Source organism: Colossoma macropomum, unplaced genomic scaffold, assembly GCF_904425465.1.
Source record: "Colossoma macropomum unplaced genomic scaffold, Colossoma_macropomum, whole genome shotgun sequence".
In the NCBI taxonomy this organism is placed as follows: domain Eukaryota; kingdom Metazoa; phylum Chordata; class Actinopteri; order Characiformes; family Serrasalmidae; genus Colossoma; species Colossoma macropomum.
Window position 1 is genome coordinate 5,607,980 of NW_023494806.1, and position 12,515 is coordinate 5,620,494.

A 12,515-nucleotide genomic window follows, 5' to 3' on the forward strand; every position below is an offset into this window, starting at 1 on the left:
CAACCCCCAGGCAGTTTCCTCTTTAGGATCCCCCCCGCAGATCTAGATCAACACCTTCATCATGGACCATCTTCAACTCCCTGTGGAGACTCTGCCATCCACTAGAGCTTCAGCCAATAGGAGAACAGCACCTGCGGCTACTCTTTTGAAAAACTTGTTTATTCACAGTGGGGCCCTCTACATTGGAGTACGGCCCAAAGGAAACAGGAGTTTTTAGTCAGTCAAATTGGTATTAGGATCAAGAACTTCAAATTAAAATTATAGTTAATAACTTTACAAAATGCCAACTTTCAAATTTTAATGGCCTTTAAAAAATCCTGAAAACAGAATTAGAGTCAATAATTTAGACAAAAATCTTTAAACTGAATTTACAACCATGAAAACTAAAATTGGTAACACAAATATTTAAGGTAGAATTAAAATTATTACATTTCAAATTGGAATGAGAACCACAAGATATTACAAACAAGCAAAGAAGAACTGGCAAATAATAAAATATTATATATCACTTTTTTATATATCACAGCCAGCCTACTTGTTAAAAGTTCATGCAGTGGATTTCAAACTAAATGAAAATAGAGCCAATATGTATGTTGAGATCCCTTCTGTAATAGATCCCCAATTATTCTTAGCCAAATTGGGATTAGCACTAAAAATATTCAAACTGAAATTATAGCCAATACATTTTGTTTTGGGATTAGAACCAAAAACCTCCACACTTGTTACTATCAGTACCTTTCATGTTGGAATTATAACCAAAAAAATTCAAAATGGAATTGTAATCAGTCAAATTGGTATTAGGACTAAAAACATCAAATTAAAATGATAGTTAACAACTTAACAAAATGCCAAACACTCAAAGAAAATATGAATGGCCATTAAAAAATCCTGAAAATGGAATTCCAAAGGAAATCAAATGGAATTAAAACAGAATGTTTATATCATAATTACAGTTGATTTACTGAGGTATTCCTATTTCTGAAATTTCCCTCATGTGTAAAAACACCAAGCAGAGCAAGGGTTCTTCAGGACCACACTCTTGTAAAAGATGGTTCTTTAAGGGTTCTTTAGTAAAGGAAATGGTTCTATATGGAACCAAATTGACGGAGAATGTGTTGTAGATGGTTCTACATAGAACCTTTTTAAAAAAGGGTTCTATATAGCACGGAAAAGTTTTCTTTTATTGTAACGATGTCTTGTTATAATAGAGAAACCCTTTTTGGTGCTATATAAAAACCTTTTCAAAAAGGTTCTATATAGAACCATCTACAGCACAATCTCCATCAATCCGAAGAACGCTTTTTTGATTAGAAACGTAAACCTTCAAACGTTTAAATTGGAATTATTGCCAGTCAAATTGGTATTCGTTCTCCTCTCCTGCAGATCTTTATTACTGCAAATATTTCCAAGAGAAAATTCAATTACAAGCAAAGCGAACATAGACAATGACAACCTAGACCAAAAATACAGAGCAATGCAAAACAGAGCAAAAACAGCAACACTAAGACACCAACCACCAAAATGCACTGTTAGTAAATTCAAAGCCAGTCCTGGTTACTCATTCAGCAATTCCCTTCTTACGCATTCCAAATGATCTACAGTCTTTTTGTGGGCACTTAGGATATTTAGTCTCACCATTTCATCATACAAACACAGACAAAACCCCAGAGCTGCTCCACACTACCGCCACCCAGGTGCTTATTGGCTCAGAAACTGTATGTATGGTGAATTTATGCCTAACCCCTCATCTCTGCTGCTCTCTGTGGATACGGATTCGTTTCTGTTTGTTGTGCACAGCCGTACACAGACACAGCACTCAAATAGCTACGGATTCTGCAGAGAAACACACACAAACAACTGTACTGTACAGACACAGGGAGGCTTGTTTGTGTTCCATACAGAGCAGAAGGAAAATTCTCCAGAGCCACTGAATCAAAGAACTCGTGGCCTTACAAGCTTACAGACGGGGGGAGCATGACACAATTATGTTTAATAGTCAGCAAACACCAAACAAAAAGTAAAAATGAAAGAAAGAAAGAAAGAAAGAAAGAAAGAAACAAACAAACAAACAAACAAACAAAGAAACAAAGAAAGAACAGTCAAATTGGTATTTGTACTAAAAATTTCAAATTAAATTAAATTTATAGTAAATAACTTTACAAAATGCGAAAAACTGAATTTGAATGGCTTTTGAAAATGGCTAATAGTGCTATCAAGAAAGAAAGAAAGAAAGAAAGAAAGAAAGAAGAAAGAAAAAATAAAAGAAAGAAAGAAAGAAAGAAAGTAAAAGAAAGAAATGAATAGGGAGCTAACAGTGTTAACAAGAATAGAAAGAAAGAAAGAAAGACACAAAGAAAGAAACAAAGAAACGAAGAAAGAAACAAAGAAACAAAGAATGAATAAGGAGGTAACAGTGTTAAGAAAGAAAGAAAGAAAGAAAGAAAGAAAGAAAAAAGAAAGAAAGAAAGAAAGAAAGAAAGAAAGAAAGAAAGAAAGAAAGAGAAATAGTGAGGTAACAGTTAACAGGAAAGAAAGAAAGAAAGAAAGAAAGAAAAAAAGAAAGAAAGAAAATATCTGGAGTGAAGGATGAAGGAAGGCAGAGATGGATAGATAGAAAAAGATCAGGTAATGGAAAGGACAGGAGCTGTCAGGAGAGAGAAGCAGGGACAACAGAAAAAGGAGAAGAAAGGAACAGGAGAGAGAGAGAGAGAGAGAGAGAGGGAGAGAGAGAGAGGGAGAGGGAGAGGGAGAGAGAGAGAGAGAGAGAGAGAGAGAGAGAGAGAGAGAGAGAGAGAGAGAGAGAGAGAATGTAACCACCCCCAACACACAGACACATTCCTCTCCATGCTGGATGATCTTCTGCAGACTCACTAATTAGCATCAGTAAACACTCTCTGGATCCTCAAAGCACCAGCAGCAATGAGGCATGGCGCTGTGCAAAAGTCAGAGACCCCCTTCATTTATTTAACTTCCAATCAAATGGAAAGTAAGTAGAAATGATCAATTTTCAAGAGATATTTCTGAGAAGATTAGGTACACAAAATCCATATGCATAAGGAGAATATCAAAGGAAACTTAAGACTCCTAACAACCACCTGGAAGACCTGGTAGACCCCCAAAACTGCCCCCATCAGATAAACAGCACTTAAAGCATTCATCTTTGAGAGAGAGGAGAAAATCAAGCTTCTTCAAATCCACAGCCACCTGTCCACTGTGAGAGGACAACTCAGCGCTATGGTTCTGAAAGGATGTGTAGCTGTTCAAGAACAACCTCACGGAGAAAAGGAGACGGACACATCAAACAAAGAAGCTGAACAATGGACTGACCACCCCAGAGTCCAGACCTCAACATCACTGAATGTGTTTGGGATTATTTGGATCATAAGAAGAAAATGCAACCAACTCCAAAGACTGAACTTTGGCGGTGTAGAAAAATATCCCTGCAGATTTCTTTGAGAAACAGGGGACACTAAATATTGAACAAGTGATATTACGTTTAGTTGATGGATGTTTTGTGTAATTGTTTCTGATATATATATATATATATATATATATATACATATTTCAGAGACAATATATGTGTGTGGGTGTATTATATGCTTTTTCTCTGATGCCAAAAATTAATAACTTCTACTTAATGGCCATTATGACTGGACATTAAATAAGTGAAAGGGTGGTCTCTGATTTCTGCGATCTAAGCGCATGACTCTGAAGGTTTCTCTATACGTTTCGCCACCCAGGTGGACATGACTTCTAAGGTGTGTGTGAAAGGTGAAGAACCCTAGAGTGATGTGAGTGAAATGTGTGTGTGTCTGAACACATCAGGGGACACCTGATACACACTCAGTGTGACAGCACCTCTCTGATGCTCAGCACCGCGTGGCCCGCCATAAACACAACCTTGAACCGAAGAGCCTCGAGCAAACAACTGAGAGTGTGTGTGCTCAGATTCTCATGTGATGACACTCAAGGGGGTTGCCATTCATGTTCAGGAAATCCTCCTTTTTGTGGGACCAGAAAACAACTGTATTTCTAATAATAGTGAAAAATCTCTTCAAATTTAACCCTATGTGGTCCGGCATTGAGCTGATTCCCTCCTTTTTTCCATTTTGGTGAATTTAAAGCTGCTCTATGTAAGCTTTATATAGGAAAATGTGACTTGAAGGCCACTTTTGCAAGCCATAATACTGTTCTAAATAGTGCTCCAATGTAAGGACTGGTTATTATGGACCATTTCTGTTCCCTTTAACCCCTTAAATGGCTAGAGCTCACCAGCAGGTTTATTACACTCTTCTTTAAACAAAGATTAGCTCAGCCAGTTTGCACTGAAGTCCCTGTCGTCACTGAATAATAAGCCTTAGTATGTAATAAGCCTGGGACTTTAAGGGGTTAATAATTGTAGAGTGGTCCAATGTAGAGAATAGTTATTATGGTTAGTATCCAGCAGCACTGCTGTGACTGATCCACTCAAACCAGCACCCAAATAATACCTGCTCTGTGGTCCTGTCAGTGTCCTGACCGTTGAAGAACAAGGTGAAAGGGGGCTAACAAAGTATGCAGAGAAGCAGATGGACTACAGTCTGTAATTGTAGAACTATAGTTCATCTATATGGTAGACAGAGATGATAAAACGGACAATGAGTATGCAAATCAGGTGTACTTAATGACGTGGCCGGTCAGTGTATACAGTAGAATAGTGATTTTGGGACCATTGCTATTCACTATAATAGCCTTCTATATAGTGCTTCAAGGTAGGGAATAGTTATTATGGGACCATTTCAGACCAGTGTTCTACTTAGTGCTACAACCTCATGAATGGTGATTAGGGACCATTTCTCTTCCCTATAATGCTCTATCTAGTTCATCAACGTAGGGTATAGTTAATAGGGGCCATATCTGTTCCCTATATTAGCTGTGTAGTGCTACAACCTCATGAATAGTGATTAGGGACCATTTATGTTTCCTATAGTGCTCTATATAGTTCAGCAATATAGGGAATAGTGAATATGGACCATTTCTGTTCCCTATAATAGTTGTATAGTGCTCCAACCTTGTGACTAGTGAATAGGGACCATTTCTGTTCCCTATAGTGCTCTATAAAGTACATTAATGTAGGTATGAGTTAATAGGGACCATCTCTGTTCCCTATAATAGTTGTATAGTGCTGCAACCTTGTGAATAGTGAATAGGGACCATTTCTGTTCCCTATTATAGTTGTATAGTGCTCCAACCTTGTGAATAGTGAATAGGGACCATTTCTGTTCCCTATAGTGCTCTATAAAGTACATTAATGTAGGGACGAGTTAATAGGGACCATCTCTGTTCCCTATAATAGTTGTATAGTGCTCCAACCTTGTGAATAGTGAATAGGGACCATTTCTGTTCCCTATAGTGCTCTATAAAGTACATTAATGTAGGGATGAGTTAATAGGGACCATCTCTGTTCCCTATAATAGTTGTATGGTGCATTAACTTCATGAACAGTGATTAGGGACCATTTCTGTTCTCTATAATAGTGCTATATAGCACTCATGATTTTCCAGGGTAGGGAACTGTAACTGGGGGACCACTTCTGTTCCCTATAGTTTCTGTTTCCTACACTCTCAGAAAAAAAAGACGAAACTGTCACTGGTACTTCTAGTTGGGGAACTGTACCATAATCCACTGAAATTATATTTTTTAAGCTGTACTGACTCCACACACCCCGTCTCGTCTCCAGGCTTTTATTTTATTGTTCTGTTTTAAAACATTCGGTTATGAAAAAATACAAATGTGAACTTTTCACCTGGAAAAAACGTATTTAAGGTTCACAACTGGACCTTAAAACCACTGTTGTACCTTTGTGGAAATATTTACATTGTTTGTACCTTGATGAACGAAAAATGTACCTGCACAGAACCTTTTGGTTCTAACAGTGTATAGTGTTCTATAGAGCACACCACTGTAGAAGCACCAGTCAAAATAAATAAATAATTCAATAAATAAATAGAGGACCAGTCTGAACACATGTGATGAGTCATATTCAGTACTTTGCCCTGGGTTTAACACTAGTATTAGGACAGTATAATCCGATTTAATCAAGTACAGGGGACCCTCAGCTGTCTCTAATGATGTTACACTGCCGGGCCACATAGGGGAGCTGCAGCTTTTTGGAAAACTGCGGAAACACACACACTCATACAGTCTGTCTGTCCAGCAACCCTGACAGTCCCGTTCATACGGGCGCACTCGAATGCAACATCAGCCGCAGAGGACTGGACAAGAGCTTTCAGCGCATGGTTTAGGAACGAAAGGCCACAAATGATGCTGAGCTTACCACTCGCAAAATAAAGGTACTAATCTGTACTTTTTTGGGCACAAACGCTGTCACTGGGGTGGTACTCTCAAGGGTATGTCTTCAGGGCCTTTAGTCAGGGAACATAATCGTGCCAAATTCGGTTTCAGTTCCTGTTTTGATTAGTTGAAATCTGGACTCCTGGCTTTCTTTCATATTTCTGTACAAAAAAAAGTTAAGTAAATATGCATCTATGCATTAAATGATAGTGAAAGTCATTAAAACAAAACACAGTTGGAACTTAAGGCCCATGTTATACACTGTCAGAAATATAGGTATGAAACTGTCACTGGGGCAGTGCCTCTCTTGTCACTGGGGTGGGACCCTCAAGGGTACATCTCAGTACCTTTAGTCAGGGAACATAACTGTACCATAATCCATTGATATTATATTTTCTAAGTTGTACTGACTCCACACACCCCGTCTCATCTCCAGGCTTTTATTTTATGGCTCTGTTTTAAAACATTCGGTTATGAAAAGGTACAAATACGAACTTTTCACCTGGGAAAACTTACTTAAGGTTCACAGTCAGACCTTAAAACCACTGTTGTACCTTTGAGGGTACATTTACACTGTTTGTACCTTGATGAACGAAAAATGTACCACACCTTTATTTCTAACAGTGTACTATTTACGATACACTTGGTGATTTCATTAAAAAACTACATCTTAGGAAGTAAAATCATCTCAAATCTAGTTCAGTTATCTAATATATCACTCTCCAGATCTCATTATCTAATTATAATATTGTCAGAAGAATATTACAAGATTATTCAAATGATGTCTAGATTTTTAAAACCTATTTTAAGACATTTTAGTTTGTGCAACTGTCTCATTTCATTGGACTAATGTTTCAAGAACTAACACAGATAATTTTGCTTGTTAAAAGAAATGATGTTGAAACAAGCAATGAATAATAAAAGCCAATGGAGACACTTTCACCACATGAAATGACTTAAAACAATGTTAAAAAGTTCAAAAAATAGATGCAATAGTCTTACAATATTCTTGCAACAAACTCAAAATAAGAAATATTAGATATATTCAACAGATTTGAGATATAATATTTTTTGAGATATTTTCACTTCTTATTTTCAAATCTTTTTTTGTTTGTTGTTTTTTTTTGTTTGTTTGTTTGAAGTGAGGATTTACTCAGGTTTGTCAGATTATAAAACATTACAAGAAATATAATGCATGCTGTTGGATCCTAAGGCCCATGTTAAACCTTTGAGGGCACACTTGCATAGTTTTTATCCGAGGTGAGAAAAAATGTCCCTGTGCTGGATCCTTATACAAGGAGTTGATGCTGGAATACTTTGTAAATAGATCTTTAAGTCACATGGACTGAAGCTGGATCAACCTTGAAAAGTAGAAAACCTAACATACTATTTAAACTTACAACAAAAAAATTAAAAGTCTATTTATTTAATATCTCATTCTCCGGATCTTATTATTTAATTACAACATTGTTATAAGAATGTTATAAGATTGTTCAACCTATTTCTACATTTTTAAAACGTATTTTAAGTTCATTGTCCTTTGTGCGACTGTCTCATTCCACTGGAAATGGAGAACTAAGAACTAACACTTGCTTGTTAAAAATATAATGTTGAAACGAGCAAAATTAACAACAATAATCCAACGGAATAAGACACTTTCACCAAATGAAATGACTTGAAACAATGTTAAAAAGTTCAAAAAATAGATGCAAAAGTCTTTTAATGTTCTTGGAACAATCTCAAAATAAGAAATATGAAATATATTCACTAGATCTGAGATATTTTTACTCGCTAACTTGCTTTTTTTGAAGTGGGGGTTCGCTCAGGTTTGTCATATTATAAAACATTACAAATATAATGCATGCTGAAGGCAGCCATTCCACTTGTATCATGCTACAGGCCTGAACTAAGAATTGAATGCCATGGCCACTAAATTTAGCTGTGGAAACTGTTTTTAAATTTGTCCAAGCTTATATCATTTCATTTCACACATAAAACAACACAATAAACCCACCAATGTTTAACTCATTACGCCTAATTCAATTACACGCAGTGCAGCGCTGTAGATCACTCAGCACTCAGTGATTCCAGCCTTACGCACTGAGCAATGAGAGCTGCATCCAAATCATCTGCTTTTCAGATCGTCCTCTGACCCGCACACTGATTTTCAGAGGCTCAGGCGTGATGTAAGAGCGAAAACGTCTGCAAGAGAAAACATGTTCCAATAAATATCATTACAGCCAGAGTTGGTTTCTTGAAGGGCCACACAATAGCAATACTGTGGAGATGAATGGGCTGAGAAATGTGACCCAAACACACACACACACACTCTCTCTCTCTCTCTCCCTCTCTCTCTCTCCCTCTCTCTCTCTCTCCCTGGTCTCATTACCGTGTTTTCTCTTCTCCCTCTTCAGCCACAGGGGAGGCTTCCACGAGCCGAGGCATTTCTCTATCGCCTGTTTGTCTTAACTCCGCTCGCCCAGGATCTGCTCCATATTTCAAAACGGGCGAGGGTGCAGAAGGTGGTTTGCGCTAGGAATGTACGCGTATGTGCATGTGTGAGAAGACAGAGCGAGACAGAAAACAAATGGTGTGTTAACACAAATCACAAATCTCCTGACAAGGAAAAATAATAATAATAATAATAATAAAAAGCCTGAGAAAATGTCTTATTCTGGAGACGCACAGCACTGAAAGGGAATCTCACTGATTTCTTTCAGATTTGTGCCTGATTTGATCGTTGACATGTAAACAGAGTCATTCAGAGTGGTTTGGTGTGTTCTGGAGAAACTACAGTCAGGATTGTTCACAGTGGTGGCGATAGGAACCAGACGTCCGCAGAGCCCCTGAAAGCTCCCTCACAGAAAGTTATTACATGAAATAGTGATGAATACGCTGCCTGAGGCCTTGTTTTATGATAGGTTTTGGCATTTAACGTATAGATTTTAAAATCTATTGCCAGTAGAGAAGCACATGTAGGGTGTTGTAAGGTAAAATAGTCCCCAGACAAAAGTTATTTTTTCTTATTTACGACTATTATACAAAAAAACTCAGATGGCACATGTTGGCTTACTGGTCATTTTGAATAATAAATAAAATGGCTATATTTCTGACCTCTGGTTCCTATCACCACCACTGTAAAGAAACCATAAGGAACCATTTCACATGAAAGCACTCTGAATGACTTTGTTTACATATCAAACACTGAAAAATCAGTGCAATTTCCCTTTAAAGTGTATGGAAGCATTGAAAATAAGACTTTTATTTTATAAAGGAATGAATAACTTTTAGGAGATTGCTTCATAAGGGGGTAACAGTAGTTTGGTGGTTGTTGGTAAGTTATTAGTAAGAACCAATCATGTTTATTGCAATTTATGAAAATCAGTATTATAATTATTATCATTAACATATATAAACAAAATTGCTATTAATAAAAGAAGCTCAGGAACAAAAAGTTTTAATAATAATATTAGTAAGTGTTTACATTTAATACTACTACTACTACTACTACTACTAATAATAATAATAATAATAATAACAACAACAACAACAATAATAATGCTGAATGTTACGTTTTGACAATATTTTGAAATAAACAGATTTAAAATGTGATGTGAATCCATGCTAAATGTACATACATGTTCCACAAAAAGTAAAAAGCATAATTTAATAATTAGCACAAGAGTTAATAATTATTTTAATACATAGTTTATTGAATTATGCATTCATTTAATTCCTTAATGTATTCATTTAATTGAAGTTGTTTCTATTATATTAAACCTAGGCTCTTAAATATTTGTCTTCACATAAAATCATGTTATCTAGCACAGTTGTTTAGATAACGTCATAATTGTGCATTATTGTTCATTATCATACATTAATGTAGTCACATTACATCTATTAGTTCTCAGCATGTAACTGTGATAAATGACTGTAATGCCACCCTGTTATCGCTCCCCTCAAATCACTATAGAAAAAATTGTGCACATTTTGTACATTCAGGTTTACGCAGAATGCGCGAGCACACCTGGGATTACTTCACTTTCAGGTGTGTTTGAGTGAAGCTCCTCTGACTGAGCGTGTAAATACCACCTGCTCAGCCAACACATTATAGACAAATTAACATCTGCACCAAAACAACAGTAAACAAGAGGACTTTCCAGCCGTTTGCCGTCACTCCAATAACAGCAAATTGTGTTTACAATCTACACTGGCCTGAGTGTTTTATTCTGAACTCAGCCGTGAAAGAAAAGCTCTGAAACTACTTCAAGCACAAAAACGACCTAATTAAGAACAAACCTTACTTAAGAACAAACGTCCCACTTAAGAACGAATGTGTGAATGATAACCGTCCTGGCTTGACTGTGCAGGTAATGAATGCAGGCACTAATGTTTAATCTTACTGCTCTTGTTTGTCTTGTGTTTACAGTAGAACATCTTGGTACACGGACTCCAGTTGATGTTCACAGAATCCTTTCTTTTAGAAAACAGATGTACGATCGGTCGTTAAGGCGTTAACAGCGTTCTCCGGTATTTGAGTAATGTAAACACAACGGTAGCGGGAACCTTTTCATTTACAGCAGGAAGGGCAATTTTGTGCCTTGTATTTTTTCTCCAAGCTTCAAACAGAGCAGAGTTAATGGAGGTAAATGGAGGAAGTGTTTGACATGATGGCTTGATTTTGCCTTACGAGCCTAGAGGTCCATTGAGAAGTCAGTGTATATATACAATACATTTAAGATATATTAGTACTACATATATATATATATATATATATATATATATATATATATATATATATATATATATACACACATATAGTACATGTGGGGCATATTATTTTGCATATAGATACTAGCATATATTTTATATTGCTGTCAAAAGAGAAACAAGTATCCTACCTCCAAGTAATTTTGGAGCATTTCTATTGGTCCATTCATCATTTTTGGTCAGCATCGAGATCTACATATGGTACATATTACATAATGGTACTTACTTATAAATAATACATATTGGACATATTATTACTGAATGTAGTTACTTATGCATATATAGTGACATTAGGAAATATTATAATTATATATAGTTACTAACATATTTATAATACATACCAAGCATATTATTATTACATGTATGTACTTACACATATATAATGCATAAGAGGCATATCACTGTTACATATAGCCAATTACTTTTTTAATTCATTTGGGGCATTATACGATTAAATATAGCTACTTAAATATATATAAAATACATATATGGCAAATTAGTATTACATATAGCTGCTTACATATATAATATACATGGAACATCCCATTATTACATTTAGGTACTTACATATATTTAATACATATGGGGCATATTATTATTACACATAGCTGCTTACATATGGAGCATGACCCCCTGTCCTGACACTGTATGAAAACAAACCTGTATGTGTGAGCGAGCCTCTGCAGAATGAGGCGTCCTATAACTGTCCGGTCGGAGGTGAAGGGGTGTCAGTTTGTTCCCCCGGTGAGCGCAAGTCAACACCCCACAATGCTCCAATCACATAGGGTTACACTTCAGGGCCTGCAATTAGCACACTTACACACACTGACACACACACACACACACACACACACTGATACACACACTGACACACACACACACACACACACACTGATACACACACACACACAGAGAGTTTTAAAAGTATCAAAAGTATACACAGAACTAACAGTGGCTCAAAAAATATTCGGACATTTGTGCCATACTTAAAAATGTATTAATTGCACTGTATTAGGAATAATAATGTCAAACCAAAGGGACATTTATTTTATTTATTTTAACCCCTTAAAATCCCAGCCTTCTTACATACAAAGGCTTATTACTCAGTAACTACATGGACTACAATGCAAGCTGGCTTTCTTAGTTTTTCTTAGAAGTGTGTAGTAAACTTTGGACCCACCGGTGGGTCCTGGCCTATTAAGGAGTTAAAGTGGAATTCCACCAATTTCCCTAAACACATAATTGAATGTTTACGATGTAAACAAAGTCACAAAGTTTTCTAAAATGTATGACTGAATTATGCAGAAATTTTAAACTGCTAAAAACTCCTTTAAGTTCATCGTGTTAGGAAAGATGGAGCCAAGCCAAGAGCCATTTATTACAAACAGACCGTTCCAAGACTGGCATTCACT